Source organism: Oryctolagus cuniculus, chromosome 6, assembly GCF_051225735.1.
Source record: "Oryctolagus cuniculus isolate XC-2025 breed Fujian yellow rabbit chromosome 6, ASM5122573v1, whole genome shotgun sequence".
Lineage (NCBI taxonomy): Eukaryota > Metazoa > Chordata > Mammalia > Lagomorpha > Leporidae > Oryctolagus > Oryctolagus cuniculus.
Genome location: NC_142872.1, coordinates 77,955,165 through 77,977,500, shown reverse-complemented (window position 1 = coordinate 77,977,500; position 22,336 = coordinate 77,955,165). Strand labels below are relative to the sequence as shown.

The 22,336-nt window shown below is 41.1% G+C and overlaps 1 protein-coding gene across 5 annotated transcripts in view; it reads left to right on the top strand.

Moving 5' to 3' along the window:
• RB1CC1 (RB1 inducible coiled-coil 1) overlaps window positions 1–22,336 on the top strand; it is a 102,623-nt gene that overhangs the window by 138 nt on the left and 80,149 nt on the right. For all 5 annotated transcript variants that reach the window (XM_051843730.3, XM_051843729.3, XM_051843732.2 and 2 more), the window contains exon 1: window positions 1–3. This exon is cut by the window's left edge and continues 138 nt beyond it. The gene's annotated coding sequence lies outside the window, so the exon portion shown is untranslated. The remainder of the gene's footprint in view (window positions 4–22,336) is intronic.

Genomic DNA, 22,336 nt, shown 5'->3' with positions numbered 1-22,336 from the left:
CGGGTAAGTGCCGCCACCGCCCGCGGCCCCTTCCCCCATCTGGACGCCGCGGCCGACCGACAGGTCCCGGTACGGTGGGCTGGGGACGCGGGGTTCGGACTGGCGCGAGCCGGGCCCGCGCGCAAGTGTGTGCGCCCGCGAACCTGGCGTGTCCGCCCGGACAGGTGTTTCCCAGCTGCCGTGTTCCCGGCGCTACGGGCCCTGGGGTGACAAAAGCAGCTCCAGCAGAAGCCCCACCGGGCTGCGGGAAGTGTTGATGTCGAGGCCGGGCGCGCTGGGTGCCCGGCTGCCTGTGGCTTCCTTGGCCGGTGTCCCTGAGGTTCCTCCCTGTTCGCACCACGATCCGCACCTGGCCCAGTGGCGGGGGTGGCCAAGGGCCAGAGACACCTGAACCCATCGGGACACGTCCTCGCAAGTGGTCACCTCTGGCAGGGCTCAGCCCTAATGTCGTGTTGAACTCGGAAACCGTAGAGAGGGGTTGGGCGGAGGCCGAACGCGGCGCACGGACTGGAGAACCGGAGAGATGATGTCTTTGTCCCGACCCCGGGAGTGCGAGGATGGGTATAAAGTTACTCCTAGCAATGACTCAGCCTCTGCCCGCCCCAGTGATAGATTTGGGATAGGGTGTGCGTGCGTATTTCACAACTTCTTGGTAGAAACAAAAATACATCAGCCAGCCGGAGGAGAGGCAGCTTCAGACTGGAATAACTATAGTTTTCTGTTTAGGATTTCGAAATGTAGGCTTTTCCGTCATGACTCTTTTAAAAAAGTGTGGTCGTACCATGAAGTGGTGTAGGCCTGGGTGCCAAGGAAAACTGATGTGCTCCCTGTTGATAAAGAAGAGACATGCCAGACAAGCAGCTAGGCGGGAGTACTCCCTTCACGTCTGCAGTAACACAATCAGTGTACCTATTTTCCTAGCAATTCTTTATTACTGTTAGGAGTTTCTTAACTGTGTGTGTTGATAGAGTTTGTATGATTTACCTGAACGTTTGGAAAGTTAGCAGTTTAAAAGGAGACTTTGGATTTATTGAGATCTAAGTGTGTCTTTAACCAAAGGTGTTCTATAGGCGATCCAAAGTGAATCCTTCTAATTCTTATCAGTTATCACTTGGAGAAGCTTAGGAACTACTGAGGATAGTGGCTGATTTTATTTTTTTTGGATTACTGAATTTATAGGCAGCCAACTTCTAAGGTGTGAAAATAATTTTCTTTTTGTGTTTAATGTTGTAACAGAATGTGGCCTGAATAAACATTGCCTTAGTAACATTACTCACTCTTTCCCTCTCTCTTTCTTTCTTTTTTATTTTTTGCTGTTTATTGTTTGTTCAAAACTTAGCTTTATTTCAGGGATGCTGTGGGCACATAATGTTTATTTTATAAATCTGTTTATGGAATTTGGATATGAAGTCAGGCCTGAATTAAAAGTAATTTTATTCAGTGTGTTTCGAATCTTCTATATTAATGATGTTATTGTAATACAGTTTAATTATGTTGTTATTGGGTGTCAGGAAGGACATGGAAGCAGTACTCCTGTGGCTGAAAATTTTTCTGGCCCTTGCTTAAGAAACAGGGTCAGAATGCATGGCAGATCTACTTTTTGCAAGTAAAATTTGTAAAGGCCAAAGGGCAGAGGACACAGATCTTTGTTGTTTTGCAATTTTTACTTATTTATTTTCATTTAATTTGAAAAACAGATGGGGGCCAGAGAGACAGAGGGAGATAAAAACACACAGACACAGAGACTGAGTGTACCCTTCCATCTGCTGGATTGTGCCCCAAATGCTCACAACAGCTAGGACTTTTCCAGTCAAAGCCAGAAGCCTATAAAGCAACTCCATGAAAGTTTCTCATGTGGGTGGCAAGGGACCCAAGCACTTAACCATCATCTGCTCTCTGCTAGGATGCCCATTAGCAGGAACCTGGATCATAAACAGGAGCAAGGACTTGAACCAGGGACTCTGATGTCCCAAGTGGCATAGTAACTGCAGAAAGCCCCAATTTTGAAAGCAAATGTTGATAATGTGGACTTAAAAAGCTTTTATTTGGCCTCTAATTTGGGGATTATATTTAAATTTTTATTCATTCAGCAAACATTTTGTCACTAAAATGCTTTACTTTGCAGATATGTATCACTTCTGAATTTTTTTTTTTTTTTTTTGAAAATCATGGCTAGTAAAATTTTATTACTCAGCTGGTGATATTCTCTAACCCTAAGTAAGTACTGGCCCAAGAAACATGAGGGAAAGCCTAGCAATGCCTCTCAACACACATTCAAGATCTTTTTAATATTTATTTGCTATAATGAGCCCATTAGACCAGTTACTACAGGGACTATAAGAATGTTTAAGAAATTTTTTTATAAAAGAAAATTGGAGTCCTGTAGATGCAATTATACTATGGATATTATTTGAAATCACTAGAAAGGATTTGAGTTGTTTTTTTTTTTTTTTAAGATCTATTTATTTATTTTGAAAATCAAAGCTACAGACGGAGAGAGGGAGAGGCACATAGAGATCTTCCATCCACTGGTTCACTCCCCAGAGTTCTGCAATGGCCAGCACTGGACCAGGCCAAAGACAGGAGCTTCATCCGTATCTCCCGTATGGGTTGCAGGGACCTAAACACTTGGGCCATCCTCTGCTACTTTTCCCATTTTATTAGCAGGGAGCTGGATGGAGACTGGAACAGCGGAGACGTGAACCAGCGCCCATAAGGGATGTCAGCATTGGAGATGGCAGCCTCACCTGCTTTGCCACAATGCTAGCCCTGGGATTTGAGCTTTTATAGGGTGTGTGATGGTATTTCTGGAAGAAGAAAAAGGATGAGGTGATAAATCACTTGGGCTCTGTTTAAAAATGACCTAGCCATCTTGCAGAGTTGTGACATTCATTGTGACATTCACTTGCTATGTTTCAGGCACTGCTGTGTAAGTACAGGGGATTTAGCAGTGAGCAAATGAAACTAAAATCCCTATTATTCAAAGAAAATATGGAGCAGGAGAGTGTTAAATGCTAAGGAGAAAAATAAAGTAGGAAAAAGAGGATTGGCAACATTTTGCAATTTTAGATAAGTTGAATGAGGTGACCTCATTGAGTAAAGGCTTGTAGTAAGAAAGCTATGTGTGCTGACCATCTGACAGAATAGTAAATGCAGATATTCTGAGATCCATGGCATATAGAAGAGAAAAAAGGAACAGGTTACTGAGACAGGACTGGCATGAAAAGGGTGGGGGAAATAGTGGTAGAATCAGGGGGTCTCTACAGATATTGTCTTTAAAGGGAATAGCAAGTAACTGTAATATACTCTAGCTTTGCTTATGCAAATGCTTAAGAGGTGAGTTCCAGTAAATGTAGCAAGACTAGGAAGCATTCTTTTATTCACTGCTAGCTTCACCAGCATCACTGTGAACAAAAATGGACATAGACATACACAAGGGCACTTACAGAAGTTAGTGGAAAAGTGGAATCAAAACTGGTTTATTTTGATGCAAAACAGTTTTTGAAATCTGTATAGTTTTTGAAAATTCATTTACTTGGGAGGCAAACAGCCAGACAGATAGCCGGAGATAGCGGACAACGGCTGGGACGAGCCAAGTTGAAACCAGGACCTTCTAACTCAATCCGTGTCTCTAGTGGGTGCCAGGAGCCTAATTACTTGAACCAACCCTGCTGCTTTCCAGGGTTTGCATTAGCAGGAAGCTGGAGTCAGGAGACAAGCCAAAGTCATTTGTTGAACCCAGGTACTGATATGGGACATGAACCTCTGAACCACTAGGCTAAATGTTCATTCCACTTCCCACCTCTAATGCAAGTTTTTCATAATACACATTTACATGAAGATGCTGTTTATGCACAGATTTCAATTTTTTTTGCACCAAAATAAACTTACCTAGTAGAAGTACACACACACACATGTCCAACCAGGTACTTCCAAAAGTTCATGGAAAAATGCACATTAGGAAAAATAAGGTTATCTGGCTAGTTCCATTTTCCCACAAAGTGTTTTAAGTGCTCCCACATGTATATATGAAATGATGAATCATTGGGATGCTCAAAGAACGTAAAATGACAAATGCAGATTGTTTTGAGATGGTAGAATAAATCCAAGGCTAAAGAAGCAGATTGTGGAGTGCAAGGGTGAAGAGTTTGTACTTATTCTTGTTGGTAAAATTATATAAAGATTAGTCGTTACTTTTCTCTGATTCTTTCATTATTGTAGGCCTAAGAAACCCAATTTGCCTATGCAATGGATCCCTCATTGTCTAGGTTCCTGAGAGGTTGGCCTTTCTTTCTGTCCTTCTATGAAGTTCTGATCATTACTCTTTGCAAGTACATAAAATATTCTAGTACCTCTAAGCACTTTTATTTGATTGGTGAGTTTCTGCTTTCACAACTGTTGACTGAGGGTTTTAAGGATTGTGGAACAACAGTTTTCCCATTCATGAATTTAAAATGATTCTCATTTTATTTGACTTGTAAATATGTTAAGAGATGCAAATAATTGTGACAGGGTTCCACATCTTGTTGGTTTGGGACTATCTAGATTCCCTTCTTATTCTGCACTTTAATTGTTCAATGTTTGTCCAGCGTATCTGTTGAAATTTTAATCAGTTCAGTGGAGTGCTGTTATTTCCATGACTTTTGGTAACATTTACTGCAAAAAGCAGATGTCTGCATAATTTTTTTGGATATGGTTATATCCAAACAAGATAGTCTTGGTTTAATAGAATGAAGTAGATTCAGCATTGGCTATATAGATAATACCTTTTTAACCTGATAACCATTGCAAAATAAAAATATAACTAACTTGCATCATATAGTTTTATGAATGATGAAACACCAAAATCAGTAATGTTAATGTACTCTTTGTGCAAACATTTTTATGTTATTCAACCAAGATGTATAGTAGTATGCATAGTGTAATGTTTATAAAACCAAATTGGTGTTTTGTTTTTTTTTTTAATTTATTTGACAGGTAGAGTTATAGACAGACAGAAAGGTCTTCCTTCTGTTGATTCACTCCATAAATGGCTGCTATGGCTGGCGCTGCGCTGATCTGAAGCCAGGAGCCAGGTGCTTCTTCCTGGTCTCCCATGCGGGTGCAGGGGCCTAAGCACTTTGGCCATCTTCTACTGCTTTTCCCAAGCCATTATCTGGAAGCTTGATCAGAAGTGGAACAGCCAGAAAATGAACTGGTGCCCAGATGGGTTGTCAGTATCGTAGCCAGTGGCTTTACGGGCTGTGCCACAAAGCCGGCCCCATGTCTTGCTATTTTTACCTTTCTCTGGATGCTGCCTTTCTAAATGTTATCTCTCTCTCACTGTCTCTTTTTGGTACTGTCCTTATATGGGGTTGCTTGTCTACTTGTAGACAAGGCATACATTTAGAGGCCCTGAATCTTTATGAAAAGGTTTTTCTCTCAGGGAATTTGAGGAAGATTCTCTTCTCTTTTCTCTGACCTACTCTTCTTTCCTTCTTGGTAGAGCAGGGGCATGTCAGATGGGAATACACCTGATTTCAAGAAACAAAAGACTTCCAGTTTTCAGTCCCTGGGAAACCTGGACATTTCCGATTTGTGGTGGATGTTTTTTCATGGAAGCTAGGGCCAGTGACTCTTCACTGAGGCAAAATTGCTAAGATTTTCAATCTGTAGTATTGGAAATCAGGAAGAATTATTCCCCAGGCCGGCACTGGCATAGCTGGTAAAGCTGCTACCTACAGTGCTGGCATCCCATATGGACACCGGTTCAAGTTCTGGATGCCCCACTTCTGATTCAGCTCTCTGCTGTGGCCTGGGAAAGCAGTAGAAGATGGCCCAAGTTCTTGGGCCCGTGCACCCACATGGGAGACCTGGAAGAAGCTCCTGGCTCCTAGCAGCTCCAGCTATTGCAGCCCTCTGAGGAGTGAACCAGCAGACAGAAGATATCTCTCTCTCTCTCTCCCTCTCTGCCTGTGCCTCTCTGTAGCTCTGCTTTCAAATAAGTAAATAAATCTTTTAAAAAAAAGAATTGCTCCCAATTTCTTTTTTCTCTGAAGTATTTTATCTACTGTAAGCAAGGCATCCAGATTTCATGTTATCTTTTCAACTTGAAAGCAACTTTAAGGCATTTGTATTCCTATCACTAGTAGAGTATCTGGTAGATTTTTCAGAAAGTTTGTGGTAATGTGTATTACAAAAAAACTATGCATGGATTTTAATTGTTTTTGGCATCAAATTAAACTTATTTTTTAATTTTTTTTTTTTTTTTTTTTTTTGACAGGCAGAGTGGACAGTGAGAGAGAGAGACAGAGAGAAAGGTCTTCCTTTGCCATTGGTTCACCCTCCAATGGCCGCTGCGGCTGGCGCACTGCGGCCGGCGCACCGCGCTGATCCGATGGCAGGAGCCAGGTGCTTTTCCTGGTCTCCCATGGGGTGCAGGGCCCAAGTACTTGGGCCATCCTCCACTGCACTCCGTGGCCACAGCAGAGAGCTGGCCTGGAAGAGGGGCACCCGGGACAGAATCTGGCGCCCCGACTGGGAGTAGAACCCGGTGTGCCGGCGCCGCTAGGCGGAGGATTAGCCTAGCGAGCCGCGGTGCTGGCAATTTGTTTTCCATGAACTTAAAACTTTTTAAAATTTATTTTTGTTTATTTGAAAGTTAGAGACAGAGGCTGACAAATTCCATCTGCTGATTCAGTCTCCAAATGTCTACCACTTCTGGGGTTGGGCTGGGCCAAAATCTGGAGTCCAGAACTCAATCCGAGTCTCTCACATGGGTGTCAAGAACCCAAGTACTCGAGCCGTTATAGGTAGCTCCCAGAGCCGTTATAGGTAGCTCCCAGTGTTCGCATTATCTGGATGCTGGAATCTGAAGTGGAGCTGGGACTCTTCACATAGGTGCTTGGGCACAGGATTCAAGTGCCCCAAACAGTGTCCTAACTACTGTGCCAAATGGTATGAGCACAATGAAGTTGTTTTTGTTTTTTTTTTTTTTTAATTGATTTAAAAAGCAAAGTGATGGAGAGGGAGAGGAAGAGGAGGAGAGTGTGGAGAGAGGGAGGGATCAATCCTCCATCTGCTGGTTCACTTCTCAAATGCCTGCAATAGCTGGGTCTTGGCTAGGCCAAAAGAGCCCACACCCCATCTGGTTTCCCACAGGGATGGCAGGGGGGTTAGGTAATTGGACTGTTCTGATGCTCTTCCAAGCACATTTGGAATCTGGACCAGAAACAGAGTAGCCAGGACTTGAACCAGCACTCTGATGTGGGATTTCAGTGTTGCAGGCCATTGCTTAAGCAGCTGCACATCATGCATTTTTTGAAGCACCTTCATATTAGATACTCTTTAAATATTAAATGAGTGATAATGAGCATATTTAGTTTTGAACATCAGAAAATGGGTATTCTGTCTTTCATCTCCCTGTATGAGGAGGTTAATTCTAAGTTTTGAATATGTTAAAATGGTTGACAGTAGACTGAAATGACTGACCTAATAATAATCATCACAGAAGCAAGCTCAAGAGAAAATTGTAAATTAATCTCTAGCTGATAAGTTCATTTTTATGAGTCTGAAGGTTTTCTGGTTCATTTTTGTGTATATATATATATATATATATAGGTATGAAAGTCCAGTCATTATTCCTATACATACAGAATTAAGTGAAGATCAATATTTTACCCCTATACATTATCCCTATACATCTAGAATTAAATAAGATTATTTTTAATGCATTTTCTTCTCCCCCCTTATTTGTAGTTGATTATATCCCAGAAGGACCTAAGAGAAGCAAATAATGCCCTCAAGTTTTTTTTTTTAACCGCATAATTTGCACTGTTTTATATAGCTCTTTTTTTTTTTTTAATGTATTTATTTGAAAGAGAGAAGTCTTCTATCCACTGGTTCACTCCTTAAATGTCCATGATGGCTGGAGCTGGGCCATTTCATAGCTAGGAGCTTCTTCTGGGTCTCCCTTGTGAGTACAGGAGCCTGAGAACTTGGCCATCTTCTGCTGCTTTCCCAGGCCACAGAAGAGAGCAGCAGGGACTCGAACTGGTGCCCATATGGGATGCTGACACTGCAGGCAGTGGCTTTACCTGCTATACCACAGCGCTGGTCCCTTATATAGCTCTTTAAGAGCTCTGTAAATTCAAAGGAAGGGAAAAGAATACTGTGAATCAGAAAGACTTCCCAGAACTGGTAATAGAACCATACTTGCATTTTTAAGGATGAGTAAAATTAAGGTAAACAGAGGTGGGGAGTAATTTTACCTGGTAGGAAGATGTAAAGTGAGGGTATAGGTTTCATGTGATATTTTTAGAAGGGTAAACTGGAATTAATTTTAATGTCCATGGTGCCGGAGTTTATTAAATAAAGTCAGAGTTGCCACCCTTTTTTAAGCTTTACATTCCTGGTCTCTGAAAGAATTTTGACATAAGTTGCTATCTTATCTATTCTGTTAAACGTATCATTTCACTTTATGTTATGTAGACGTTGTCTGTGCCTGAGTGGTATTCAAATACGGGTAGATCTTGCCATTTTTATGTCATTCTAGCCCACGTCAGAGTTGGCAAATTCACATTCTTAGAGGACAGCCCAATAATGAAATTAAATGAAGCTGTCTGGGTACCAAACCTGGGGCCACAGGAGAGTTACAGACAACAGGTCATGTTGGACCACTGGTTGAGCCCTTTTGTCTGTATGATAACACCCTAGGGAAGATGCCTAGTTGCTATCTATGGTGTTTGTAACTGGCAGTGGGAATGTTCTGGAAGGGTATAATCAGGCTAGTGATTTAAAGGCAGACAGAAGTTTGTAGGGTATAAAGTCAAGTCATGCAAGAATAGGGTTGGATTATAAAGGGGAGAATGGATAGGCTTTGAACAGAAGTAACAAGTTTAGGTTAGCCGGAGTAAAATAATTTGATTGAACTGTATGGAAATTTAGATACGTTGAGTTTGAGGAAGCAGTAGGATCTCTAATTGTAGACGGTAGTACTAATCCTATACTCAGAACATAAATCTGTATGAATCATGGCACCGGATGTTTGCATTGTACTTTGTAATTCTATATATGTGTTCATTACTCTATAGACTCACTGCAACCCTGTGAGACAGATAGTTTTTTTTCCTTTTTGTAATTAATAGAATAAACTTTTTGCACTAAGGCAATAAAAGTCACATAGACTGTAGGGGCAGGAGTTCAATATAGGTCTTCTGATTCCTTATCTCATGCTATTTTTACAGATCTATTCTTTCTCTAATGTCTACATAAGGATAACAATTGGAGGAAAAACTATGACTGACTAATTATTTAGGAAAGATTATATGGGATCTACATAAGGATAACAATTGGAGGAAAAACTATGAATGACTAGGAAAGATTATATGGGGTGGGGCAGAACTCCTTTGGTACCTCAGATTGGTTCCAGAAATGGGGAAGTTGGCGGAATCTTTGGCCCTGTGGGTAGGACCAACTCTTCAGGGGCAGCCATTCAGGTTTCTTTGTAATGCATGGAATGTCACCATTTTCTAAACAATGGAGATAATTTGTTTTTCCATGGATTATAAAACTGATTTTAAAGGAAACCTGAGAAGGTGAAAATCTGGTGTCCAGAGATAGCTGGTGTTGAAAGGATTGTTGCAGTCTTTTAAAGTGATTGTATATATAAACAGGTCCTTCTGAATTAGTTGTGAAATAAAAATTCAGAAACAAACTTGATATATTATGTAAATTACTTTTATTGGATGATAAATATATTGCTAGTCAGTATGTGTAGATATAAATGAACATTTTTCAGTTTCTAAATCATGTCACATTATGTAGTTACATCATACTGTATTTAACAAACCACAGTGGATAGTCAGTTTTCTATATTTTTTATTGTTAATGGTGTAATGAAGCTCATTCAGTGTATACCTTTGTACACCTGTCTCATTGTTTGCTTCCAGTACATTCTCAGAAGCTGAATTACTGATTTGTACATTTAAAATTTTGGTGTTTATTGTCAGTTTAAATCTCCCTGAGAGTCCTATCAGTTTGTTGTCAGAAATGGTCCAGTAGGCCCACTGTTGTCAACACTTAGTACTTATTTTAACCAGTAGTTGTAATCAGAAGGGTAAAAAATGGTATCCCATTGACATTTTTAGGTCTCATTTCTTTTTCTTTGCCTTTTTTTTTTAATTATTTTTTTAATTATTATTATTTTTTTAATTATTTGAAAGGCAGAGTTAGCAGAGAGAGAGAGAGAAAGAGAGATCTTCCATCCTGTCTTTCACTCCCCACATGGCCACAAAAGCCAGGGCTGGGCCAGGAGCTTCTTCCGTGTCTCCCAGTGGGTGCAGGGTCCCAGACACTTGAACCATCTTCTGATGCTGTCCCAGTGCATTAGCAGGGAGCTGGATCAGAAATGAAACAGCCAGCACTCAAATTGGCGCCCATTTGCGTTGCCAGTGTCACAGGTGGCAGCTTTACCTGCTATGGGCAGCAGCTTTGATAGTGTGTGCCACAATGTGACTGTGCCACAATGCTGACCCCAGTTTTTATTTCTGAAGTGCCTCCAGATAGTTTATTTTTCCTGATGTTACTGATAGCCACCTTTTGTAATGCTATTGAAAAAATTCATCCTTTCCCCCAATTTGAAATTTTACTACAATATCTGTGTGTGTGCATATAAAAAGTGTTTGGATCTGCTTTGTTTTCTTCATTATCTGCTTATTAATGTGTCAGAATCCCACAGTGTTAACTACTGTGAGTTTATAGTATGTATGACATGTTTTAGTAATCTACATTGTCTCAATACAAAAAATTCATGGAATTTAAAGATAATGTGTGTTCGGTGCTGTGGCGTAGTGGGTAAAGCCGCCTGCAGTGCCAGCATCTCATGGGCACCAGTTCAAGTCCCGGCTGCTCCACTTCTAATCCAGCTCTCTGCTTTGGCCTGGGAAAGCAGTAGAAGATGGCCCAACACCTTGGGCCCCTGTACCTATATGGGAGTCCCGGAAGTAGCTCCTGGCTTCGGATCCGTACAGCTCTGGCTGTTGCCGCCAATTGGGAAATGAACCAGTGGATGGAAAACCTCTTTTTCTGCCTCTCTTCCTCTCTCTGTGTAACTTTGACTTTCAAATAAATAATCTTTTTAAAAAAAGAGATAATGTAAAAGATTTGGTAGTTCACCTGGCAGTTAAGATGCTGGTTGTGATGACCACATCCCACCTGACTCTGGCTCCTGACTCCAGCTTTTTGCTGATGTAAACCTTGGGAAGCAGTGGTCATGGCCCAGGTAATTTAAATGGATTCCTGCCATCTATGTGGAAGACTTGGGTAGCATTTCCAAAGCTCCTTGGCTTTGACTTTGGCCTTGGCCTTTGCCTAGCCCCTGCCAAAAGATAATGTGATTTTTTTAATGAACTCTTTGAAGCCCTCTTGTATATGTTAGATAATTACTCTCTTCAGAAACAAAAACCAAAGGCAGTATTTAGGCAAATGATCATGTAGTAATTTTAAGAAAATCTCAATTTTTGAGTTCCTTACCTGTTACTTTTAGTATAGAATTGGTTTGTGTTATCTTGTGCAATGTTAAGTATGATTTAGTTTATTAAAAGTTAGGAAAATTTCTATATGAAATGAGCATCATGTCAAATTTTAGGAAATCTTTACCATTTGAAAATAACACAGTTGGCCTTCTATGTCTTTGAGTTCCACATCTGTGGAGTCAGTGAACTACTGGTGGAAAATGTTTAAAAAAAATTATATCCAAACTGAACATACACAGACTGCCCCACCCTTTCAGTGATTCCTTAAACTGTATAGTATAACAGCTATGTATATACCATATACATTATATTAGGTATTTTAGGTAATTTAGAGATGATTTCAGTTTGGAGAAGGATATTCAGGGAATATGTGGGTGGATTAGATGCAGATTTTGTACCATTTTATATAAGGGACTTGAGCATCCCAGATTTTGGTTTTGGTGGAGGTGGGAGAGGTAGCTCCTGGAATCAATCCTGCTGAAGGAGGATTGTACTTAAAATACTACTAGATTTATGTAAGACTTAAAAGTAAATTTGTAATCCCTTTAACAGTGGTCGATTTCTGTGTACACCTTATTATTACATGGAATGACCCATTTGTGGAATTTAAATGGGTTATATATGTTAAATGAAAATGCATATGAGCATTCCTAAAAGTTTCATGTTGATAAAAGGATCAGCTCTTTTTTAGCAGTAGTTTTCTTATTTCAGTGGTTTGCTAAATGTACCCTTTCAGGGGTATTTAACACAATTAAATTATATTGTAATTTTTATTTTAATGTGATTGGGATTTTGGAAGGCAGACTGTGTAGCTCTAGAGTTGATTTTGGTCACTGGCGCACATTTTCTTGTAAAATTAATATTTGTTTAGTAACTGTTAGAACTGAGTTTAATAAATAATCTGAATACATAGCGTTTTAATAAGATTAGAGGAATCATCTAGCATACCTTTTTCTTTTTTTTTTTAAGATTTTATTTATTTTCAAGTCAGAGTTACACAGAGAGACAGACAGAGAGAGAGACAGACAGACAGAGAGAGAGAGATCTTCCATCCGATGGTTCACTCCCCAATTGCCCACAGTGGCCAGAGCTGCACCCATCCGGAGCCAGGAGCCAGGAGCCAGGAGTCTCCTCAGGGTCTCCCATGTGGGTCTAGGGGCCCAAGGCCCCAGGCCATCCTCCACTGCCCTCCCAGACCACAGCAGAGAACTGGATCAGAAGTGGAGCAGCCAGGTCTTGAACCGGCGCCCATATGGGATGCTGGCGCTTCAGGCCAGGGCGTTAACCTGCTGCGCCACAGCATTGGCCCCTAGCATACCTTTTTCATTTTGCAGATAAAGAAGCAGATTTGAAGTAATTGGATGACTTACTGTCAAGGTGTGAAACTAGAATTAAAATCCAGATCTCTTCAGTCCAATTTTTTATTTCAGGATGACTATCTACTTGGGTACCTAACATCACCTTTTGTTTAATGTTTTAAGTGAATTCAGCTTTATTGGGTCATCTTGTATTAGAAGCATATAGATATGTGCATGAATTATACATTCTTATAAATAGTACTCCTGTGAATTCTCTTTGAGCTACTTGCTTTGTGATTTCGGTTGTGGCTGCTTTACCCACTATACCACAGTGTTGGCTCCATCAGTTTTCTGGTTCTTGTTTTAGTCTTTATCCATGATTTTAGCCTCAAAACTGTTGGACTGCCCATTATCCCTAGGTAATATATTAGTAATACGTGGTGTTTCAAAATGAGGCATAATGAATGACCAACTTTTCTCTAGTCATTTACAGTACAGTTTGGCAATGTAATGTATTTGGCAAGTGGCAACACAGCATATCAAGCATTTATTTATGATTTTTTTTATCATTATGCAGTGTCATCACTGTGTGAACATCATAAAGCGCAGTAACACAAACCCAGATAGCATAGCTTACTGCACACCTAGGCTGCATTTTATATATATATATATATATATATATATATATGTGTGTGTGTGTGTGTGTGTGTGTGTGTATATATATATACATTTACATACTATAGCCTATTGCTCCTAGGAACATGATGAACAACGCAATGTGAGATAAAACTAAGCAAAAACTCTGTAAACATAAGATGTAGGAATCTGCTCTTGGCCTAATGTGGCAATCTGTTTTTTGATAATCTTTTTTATGAGTAGAAGGCATATGCTCTAAAATAATGATTTAAAAATTAGCATATTAACTGTATTAACCAAAAACATAGTCATTTATTGCCGTTATCCAGGATTATATACTATCCACAATTACACTGCTATACTTTTATATAACTGGCAAGACAACAGGTTTGTTTTCACTGTCACGGCACAAACATGCATTGCTCTATGACCTCAGGACAGCTGTGACATCTGTATATGGTAGGAATATTTCAGCTCCCATCATAATCTTCTGTCATTGGCTGAAACATCACTATGCAGCTCATGATACATTTCTCTTCCATACACTTGTTTTGTCTGTCTGTCTATTTATCTATCTTTGCAGCTTATTCTTTTTCCCCCCATAAACCTTTTATGCAAGTATACAAACTTCATGCGTTTCATAAATACAAGTTTAGGAACACAGTAATGGTGATTGTTCCCACTGTACCTACCCTCCCACTTTTTTCCCTCCTTCTTCTATTCCCATTCTTATTTTTTACTAACATCTATTTTCAATTAGCTTTATACACAGAAGATTAACTCAGCACAAATACTATGAGAAAAAAAAAACCCTATTCCTCAATAGTTTTTTGATTTCTCTTTTGATTTCTTCAATGACCCACTGTTCAACAGGAACATACTGTTCCGTCTCCATGTGTTTGCATATGTTCTAGAGACTCTTGAGTTGTTTATCTCCAGATTCATTCCACTGTGGTCAGAGAAGATGCATGGTATGATTTCAATTCCTTCAAATTTGCAGAGACTTGCTTTATGGTCTGGCTTGTGGTCTATCCTAGAGAAAGTTTCAGGCATGGGTTTTCTGCAACTGTAGGTTGAAAAGTTTTGTAGATATCTGTTAGGTCCATTTGGTCTGTGGTGTTGATTAACTGTTGTTTCCTTGCTGATTTTCTGTCTTATTGATCTATCCATTGCTGAAAGTGGGGTATTGAAGTTCCCCATTACTATTGTATGGGAGTCTATGTCTCCTTTTAGATCCATCAACATTTCTTGTAAATAGCTAGATGCCCTGTAATTAGGTGCATATACATTTATTATAGCTCCCTGTTAATTTTTCTAGCCAGACTCAGATGTCTCCTCTGGGCTGGATGCTGGGTGTGCGGACATGAGCTGGTACAGTTGTTTTTTATGTCCAAAATGGCACCCTCCTGCCCTCGGGTAGTTACAGGAAATGGGTGCCAGTTGGTTGGGGACAGAGAAATGTTCCCTGCCTTTTTTTCCTCTAGGTTGGCAAGTGTACTGTCCCCCAAAGGGCTCTAAGCCAGACTCTTCCCACAGCTTTATTGCCAGTGGCGGGGCTGCTGCAATCTGGCCTTACCTCACTCACAAAGATGGTGCTGAGGCCCTCAGCTGCTTGGGACCTGAATTGTGCATGTCCACACCCTCCACATATATCTATGGTGTCCCTCTAATTTGCATGGAGTTTTCTCTGCAATTGCTCCCTAACTCTTCCCTGAAATTGCAGTCTCTCCACTTTTTTTTTTTTTTTTTTTTCGACTATGTTCTCCTAGACTTGAGCAGTAAGCTCCCTCCTCATTCCACCATCTTGGTGCCTCTTCCTCTCTTTTTTTTATTTATGTTCTTTAAACACTATTTACATGGATTGAAATTTGAACTATGGGCTGTAAGTGCTTTAGAATATGGTAAAATGTTAGGCAATAGATTGGGGAAGACTTTCATGTTTCTGAGTTCTTGGTTGGAAAGTGGAAGATGCTGAATGACATGAGTAAAGTCGCTTGAAAGCAATTCTGTCTTATGATAGAACAGCTTAAATGTTGTGGAGCGTTACCTAGTGATCTTAGAGGGTAGCAGTGGAATGTTAGTCTAAGGAATTTGTACTTAGTTGAGTAGATGTTATGACATCTTCTTAGTGTGGTGAACTAAGAACTAACTCAAAACTAAGAACTAACTACCATACTGTTTGGAAAACAGTGTTCTCCTAGATATAGTGTTCTCCTAGATGCAGTCTGGATGTAGAAAGAATGTAATCCTACTCAGAACTAAGCTACGCAGAAGAACGAACTGTGAATTAGATGACTTAATAGAAATAAAGTGGAAAAGAGGGCTCAAGAGTTAGTGACAGTAGTGGGACCACCCACCCAGGGTATACTTAGTCACATATGATGTTAAACCATATTAAGCCAAATTGATTTGCTTTTTAAAAAAAAAAAAAAAAAGTAAGAGCCTGAAACATTACTTAATAAAGAAACAGCCAAAAACCAGCTACTTGGATATAATCTCTTACTATTTGAACTCTGCTTTGTCATTTATGAGAAGACTGCTAGTGAAATCCTCAACAGGTGCTTTTCAGTGCTTTCTGTTATACTAAAAGATTATTTCTTGTTGTCGCTCCCCCTCTTCGTGGAGGAACGACACAGGACCCTGCTCTGTTCTTTCGTCTGCTCGGCCCTCCCCGGGTTTGCTGCTGGTTCTTCCCGGGTTGGCTACTGTCCCTTCCACCTCCGTGGAAGGGTGGTTCCCCCTGCCACATTCCCCACTTCCGCAGGGGAGCGGCACACCGCCGGCCGGCTCTCTCGGGGGCTGCACAGGTGTTCGCCTTAGATGTTCCCCTTAGATGTTCCTGGTGCATGCCGTCTCTCTCCTCCTTTATAGTCCTCCTCTGCCAATCCCAACTCAGCTGCCCACACGCCGAGTACGCTGCTCTCCTCCAATCAGGAGCAAGTCCTACAGTTTATTGGCTGAACTGGAGGCAGCTGTGTAGAAGCTGTTTTCTTCTCTCCCAGCGCCATATTGTGGGAGAGCAGATGCATAGAATAAGTCCTAATTCCAGTAACAGTATAGTCCGAGTTGCTCCCCACACTTGTCTCTTGATAACATTTTTGGAATAGTTACTCTTAAGTTGTCATTGCACTAAATAAGCTTTATTAAATTTTTTTTTTAATTTTAAGATTTTTATTTGTTTGAGAGGCAGAGACACACATAAAGAACTCCCATTTTCGTTGGCTAACTCCCCAAATGACCAAAGCTGGGAGCTACGGAACTCATTCCAGGTCTACCATGTTGGTAGTAGGAACCCAATTACTTGAGCCATTACTCCTGCCTTCCAGGGTCTACATTAGCAGGAAGTTGGAGTCAGGAGCTGAAACTGGGAACCAAACCATGGTACTCTTATGAGATGCAGGTGTGTTAACCACTAGGCTAAATTCCTGCTCCTATATGAAGTCTTTATGTGGATTATTTTACATGTTTTTTACAGTAGCCTCTGAGGTAGGTATTACTAACATCCCCATTTACAATATCAGGAATGAAAATTTGATAAATGTATACTGATGAGGAAGTTTTTTAATCTATAATTTTTGTTTTGATAGTAAAGCCATGTGGTTCATAGATTGGCTGTAGAAGATGCATATCGATAGAATTTTATAATTTTGATTTAGATTACACAAAATTGGTATTAGTATAGGTCTCATAACATTTCTTTTAAATTAGAATTTAAAACAGCATGAATAAATGTTTTATTTGTACTGTTAGCCATATACATCATTAAATTTTTATTAATATAAACTCATTGTCTGATTGTATCCAATTTGAGAAATATGAAAGAATGGAATGTTTTAAATCCATTATTCTTGTTGTGTGAAGCTAAACCAAAGCTAAAGCCACCTAAAACTGAAAACAGCATCCCTGTTCTAAGAACATATTTAAAGAAAGTAATTTTTTAGATTTGTTTTATGTCTTTGAAAACAGAGATACAGAGAGAGGTAGAGAAAGAGAGGTCTTCCATCCTCTGGTTTTCTCCCCAAATGGCTGGAACGGCCAGAGCTGAGCCAGTCCGAAGCCAGGAGCTAGGAGCTTCTTACAGGCCTTCCTCATGGGTGCAGGTACCCAAGGACTTGGGCGGTCCTCCACTGCTTTCCCAGGCACATTAGCAGGCAGCTGGATTGGAAGTGGAGCAGCTGGGTCTAGAACCTGTGCCCATAAGGGATACCGGCACTGCAGGCTGGGGCTTTAATCCACTGTGCTATAGTGCTGCCCCCTAAAAAAACATTTTTAAGCAAAGAATTTAGTTGTGAAGGAGCTCAGTGAGAATTTGAGATCAGGGAGCTTTATTAAGAGATTTAGGTGATAAAAAGTGGTGATCTGTGTAAGCAGAAGTGGGGCACTATCTCTTTTGCTTGACCACGCGATAGCTTGTGTGCAAGAGAGCAGTGGGACTTTTTTCCATTTTTCTGGCCTTTCGGTATCCTCTAGCCTTTTTATGAGTGATCTTGATAAAGGTAATGGAAAATGCATATTGTGAGAATGTTGTGCACAGATTGAAAAAACTGCATGAGGATAAATTAATCTTTCAGTTCCATTTTTCCATGTCTTTTTTTTTTTTTTTTTTTTTTTTTGACAGGCAGAGTGGACAGTGAGAGAGAGAGACAGAGAGAAAGGTCTTCCTTTTGCCATTGGTTCACCCTCCAATGGCCGCTGCGGCTGGTGTGCTGCGGCCGGCGCACCATGCTGATCCAATGGCAGGAGCCAGGTACTTATCCTGGTCTCCCATGGGGTACAGGGCCCAAGCACTTGGGCCATCCTCCACTGCACTCCGTGGCCACAGCAGAGAGCTGGCCTGGAAGAGGGGCACCTGGGACAGAATCCGGCGCCCCAACCGGGACTAGAACCTGGTGTGCCGGTGCCGCAAGGCGGAGGATTAGCCTAGTGAGCCGCAGCGCCGGCCTCCATGTCATTTTGAAGTGTCCTTATTGGTTAGGTACTGGTGCACTGTGGAAGTTTGTGTGTTTCTACTGTATATACACTTATAGAAACTATGATTTTATAAAATTAATTCAAATTTTACATTTATCTGTAATTTACAGTTTATAGGCATTATGGAATAGAAACAATCATCTAAACTTAGAATTCTATGAGCATTCCATGTTACAATGAGTTAATCTTTTCAGCAAATAGTTTCAAAAAGAAAAGAGAATAGAGGACTTTTACAGGTTAGGAGAGAAATAAGAGACAGAATAAATATAACATATAACATTTGGATTCTAAATCAAATCAACTGTAAATAGACATTTTGGGGTAAGTATGAAGAGATTCCATCCACTGGTTGCCTTAAGAAATGCCCACAACTTGGTGGGGTTGGGCCATGCCAAAGCTGGGAGCCTAGAACTCAGTCCAGGTCTCATTTGGGTGGCATATATCCAAGTCTGTTAGCATGAAAGTGGTTAGAAGTGGAGTAGCCCAGACTGGAACCCAGGCACTCAAATATGGGATGCAGGTGTCCCTAGCAGTGTCTGAATTACTGTGCTAAATGCCTACCCCCCTCCTTCAGTTTTTATAATGAGATCTGTCCTAGCACACTGAGGGTTTTTGAAAATATTATTACTATTATGAATACTTGAATTTTTATTGGTTAGATGCTATTTACTTTTTTGCGATCATTTTTTTCATGTTCAAACTGCCCCATCATAGCCAACCTAATCTCCACCCCAACTATGCTGCTCTGGCGGAGGTCTTTGATTCTAATAAATCTTGCTTTTTAAATCTCAAAAAAAAAAAAAAAGTTGATCTCTGCCCTTTTGCCATGATCTCATTAGTCTTTTGATAGCTTCCTCATTTTATGGCATATTAAGCTGTTCCAGGCTTATATGATTGGTATATTTTCTAATTTAGAATCAGCTGTTTCTGCAAAGCTTCCTTTCTAAAACTACAATATGGCTGTGCAGTGCAGTGAATTTAGCTTACTCTAGAGAACGAAGGAAAAAGACTGCCCTCACTCTATACCAGCTGACTATAAATTGCAGATTCCTCATGACAACTCTCTAAAAAAATCCTTATTAGTAAAGCTCACAGAACCAAAGGAAGTACACTATACTTAGAAGTACAATATAGCAAAAGATGAAAATTAAAATCAGGCAAAGGAAGATACGCGGAGAGCAAGATCTGGAAGGGCTCCAAATGCAGAGCTTCTGACCTTTGTCTTCTGTGGAGTCAAACAGCATTTACCTCCCCTTGGCCACCATGTGCTAACATGTACAGAGTGTTCCTAGCTAAGAAAGTTTTTGATGCCCAGTGTTTTTTATTGGGGCTCGAACACATATTGTCTGGGTGGCTGATCTTTAGACTTCAGCCAATCCTGAAGGTCAGACTAATGTCTTTGATGTCCTTTTATGTTGGAGAGCAGAACTCCTATTGTGGGTCTTCAAACTCCCTGGCAAATTAAGGTAATCCTATCAGGCTGGATATTCCAGGGGCTTCAGAATCACCTCCCAGTAGCCAGAAGGCACAGATTAGACCTGTAACTGGGTAAGGTCAGTTCTTCACTATATTGGGTACAGTGGGGACTGAGAGCTTTAGGGTTGTCACTCCTGTTCTACCCTCTCCCAGTAGAGCTGTGGAAAAATGGAAAGAGAAAAATTCCTTGTTTATAATAGTATTTTCAAAGTAGTTTTCATGAGCACATACTTATTTGAAAAGCAGAGTTATATATAGAGAGAGAGATGTAGAGAGAAATAGAGACAGGGCTGGTTCATTTCCTAAATGGCTACAATATTTCAGCAGCCTAGAACTCCATCCAAATATCCCACATGAGTGGCAGGGGCCCAAACACTTGGGCCATCTTTTGCTGCTTTCCCCTGGACATTAGAAGGTAGCTGGATTGGAGGTGGTGCAGCTGGGACTCGAACTGGCACACATATGGGATGCTGGTATTGGGGGTGGGAGCTTAACCCACTGTGCCACAACACTCACTGGCTTCCAGTTTTACTTATTTTATACATTTTATCTCTTTTTTTCTTAGGCTGAAAATCTTGAAATCTTTGGTTGAACTTACTCGTTTGATAGGTGAAAAATGCTGTCTTCTACTTAATGTATTTGACAGAGGAGGTTTCAGATGTTTTTAATATTTGTTAGCCAAATTTGAATTACCTACTCAAGCCTATGGTCCGCTTATTTTGAATCTTTAGTGGGTTTTTAACAATTTATGGGATGGGGCCAGCACTGTGGCTCACTAGGTTAATCCTCCACCTGTGGCACTGGCATCCCATATGGGCACCAGGTTCTAGTCCCGGTTGCTCCTCTTCTAGTCCAGTACTCTGTTGTGGCCCGGGAAGGCAGTGGAGGATGGCCCAAGTCCTTGGGCCCTGCACCTGCATGGGAGACCAGGAGGAAGCACCTGGCACCTGGCTTCGGATCGGCGCAGTGCCGGCTGTAGCGGCTATTTGGGGGGTGAACCAATGGAAGGAAGACCTTTCTCTCTGTCACTCTCTCTCACTGTCTAACTCTATCTGTCAAATAAAAAAAATTAAAAAATAAAAAACCAATTTATGGGAATTTTTTTAAAAGATTTATTTGACAGGCAGAGTTACAGAGAGACGTAAAGACAGAGAGAAGTCCTCCATCCTCTGGTTTACTCCCTAGATGGCTGATGTAGTAGAAATGTAAAGTGACAGAAAGGGAAAGACAATGAGGTATATTCCGTTTGGTTGTTGACACCCCAGATGGCTGCAGTAGCCAGAGATGGACCAAATTGAAACGAAAACTGAAACTCCATTTGGGTCTTCTGTGTGAGTGACAAGCGCTGAAGTGCTTCGTCCGTCTTCCTGCTGCCTCCCTAGGTGTTATCAGTATGAAGCTGGATTGAAAGTAGTGCAGTCAGCCGGCGCGGCGGCTCACTAGGCTAATCCTCCACCTTGCGGCACCGGCACACCGGGTTCTAGTCCTGGTCGGGGCGCCGGATTCTGTCCCGGTTGCCCCTCTTCCAGGCCAGCTCTCTGCTGTGGCCACGGAGTGCAGTGGAGGATGGCCCAAGTGTTTGGGCCCTGCACCCCATGGGAGACCAGGATAAGTACCTGGCTCCTGCTGTCGGATCAGCGCGGTGTGGCAGCCATTGGAGGGTGAACCAACGGCAAAGGAAGACCTTTCTCTCTGTCTCTCTCTCTCACTGTCCAATCTACCTGTCAAAAAAAAAAAAAAAAAAAAAAAAAAAAAAAAAAAAAAAAAAGTAGTGCAGTCGGTACTTATCCCGCAAAAGAACTTGAACCAGCGCTCTGTTAGGGGATACTGGCGTCAGAAGCAGAGGCTTACTGCTGCACCATGAGGCAGGTTCCCAGAACACTTTTAAAGGCTAAAAATGCTCATAGTATCCTTTTTACCCCTCTTGTAATGTCATATTTTACCAGTTTTGTGGAGGAAGTAGTCACATCTTTGGATATTCAAAAGTAATGATGGGACTAGGTAATGGAAATAGCTTCTTTGATTCTCACCTTTTCCCTTCCACTTTAAGTTAAAGAAGACGTCGTTTCTATAGTCAATCCTTGATCAGTCTGTGGTCTATTAGAAAGAAAACTGGGAAATTGGGCATTTCCTGAGTGACTTCTCTTCTGTTATTTCCGTCACTCCCATATGGTGTTATTGTTACAAATTGTGTGAGTTTTCTAGGAGGCTTCAGCCCTTGAGAATTAGATGCCTGGTAGTAGCTGAGGTACATGCAACTCTCACTGATAGGTACAATTGATAAAGCTTTAGAGCAGAATTCCCAAACTTTTTCTTTTCTTTTTTTTTTTTATTTTTTGACAGGCAGAGTGGACAGTGAGAGAGAGAGACAGAGAGAAAGGTCTTCCTTTGCCGTTGGTTCACCTTCCAATGGCCGCCGCGGCCGGCGCACCGCACTGATCC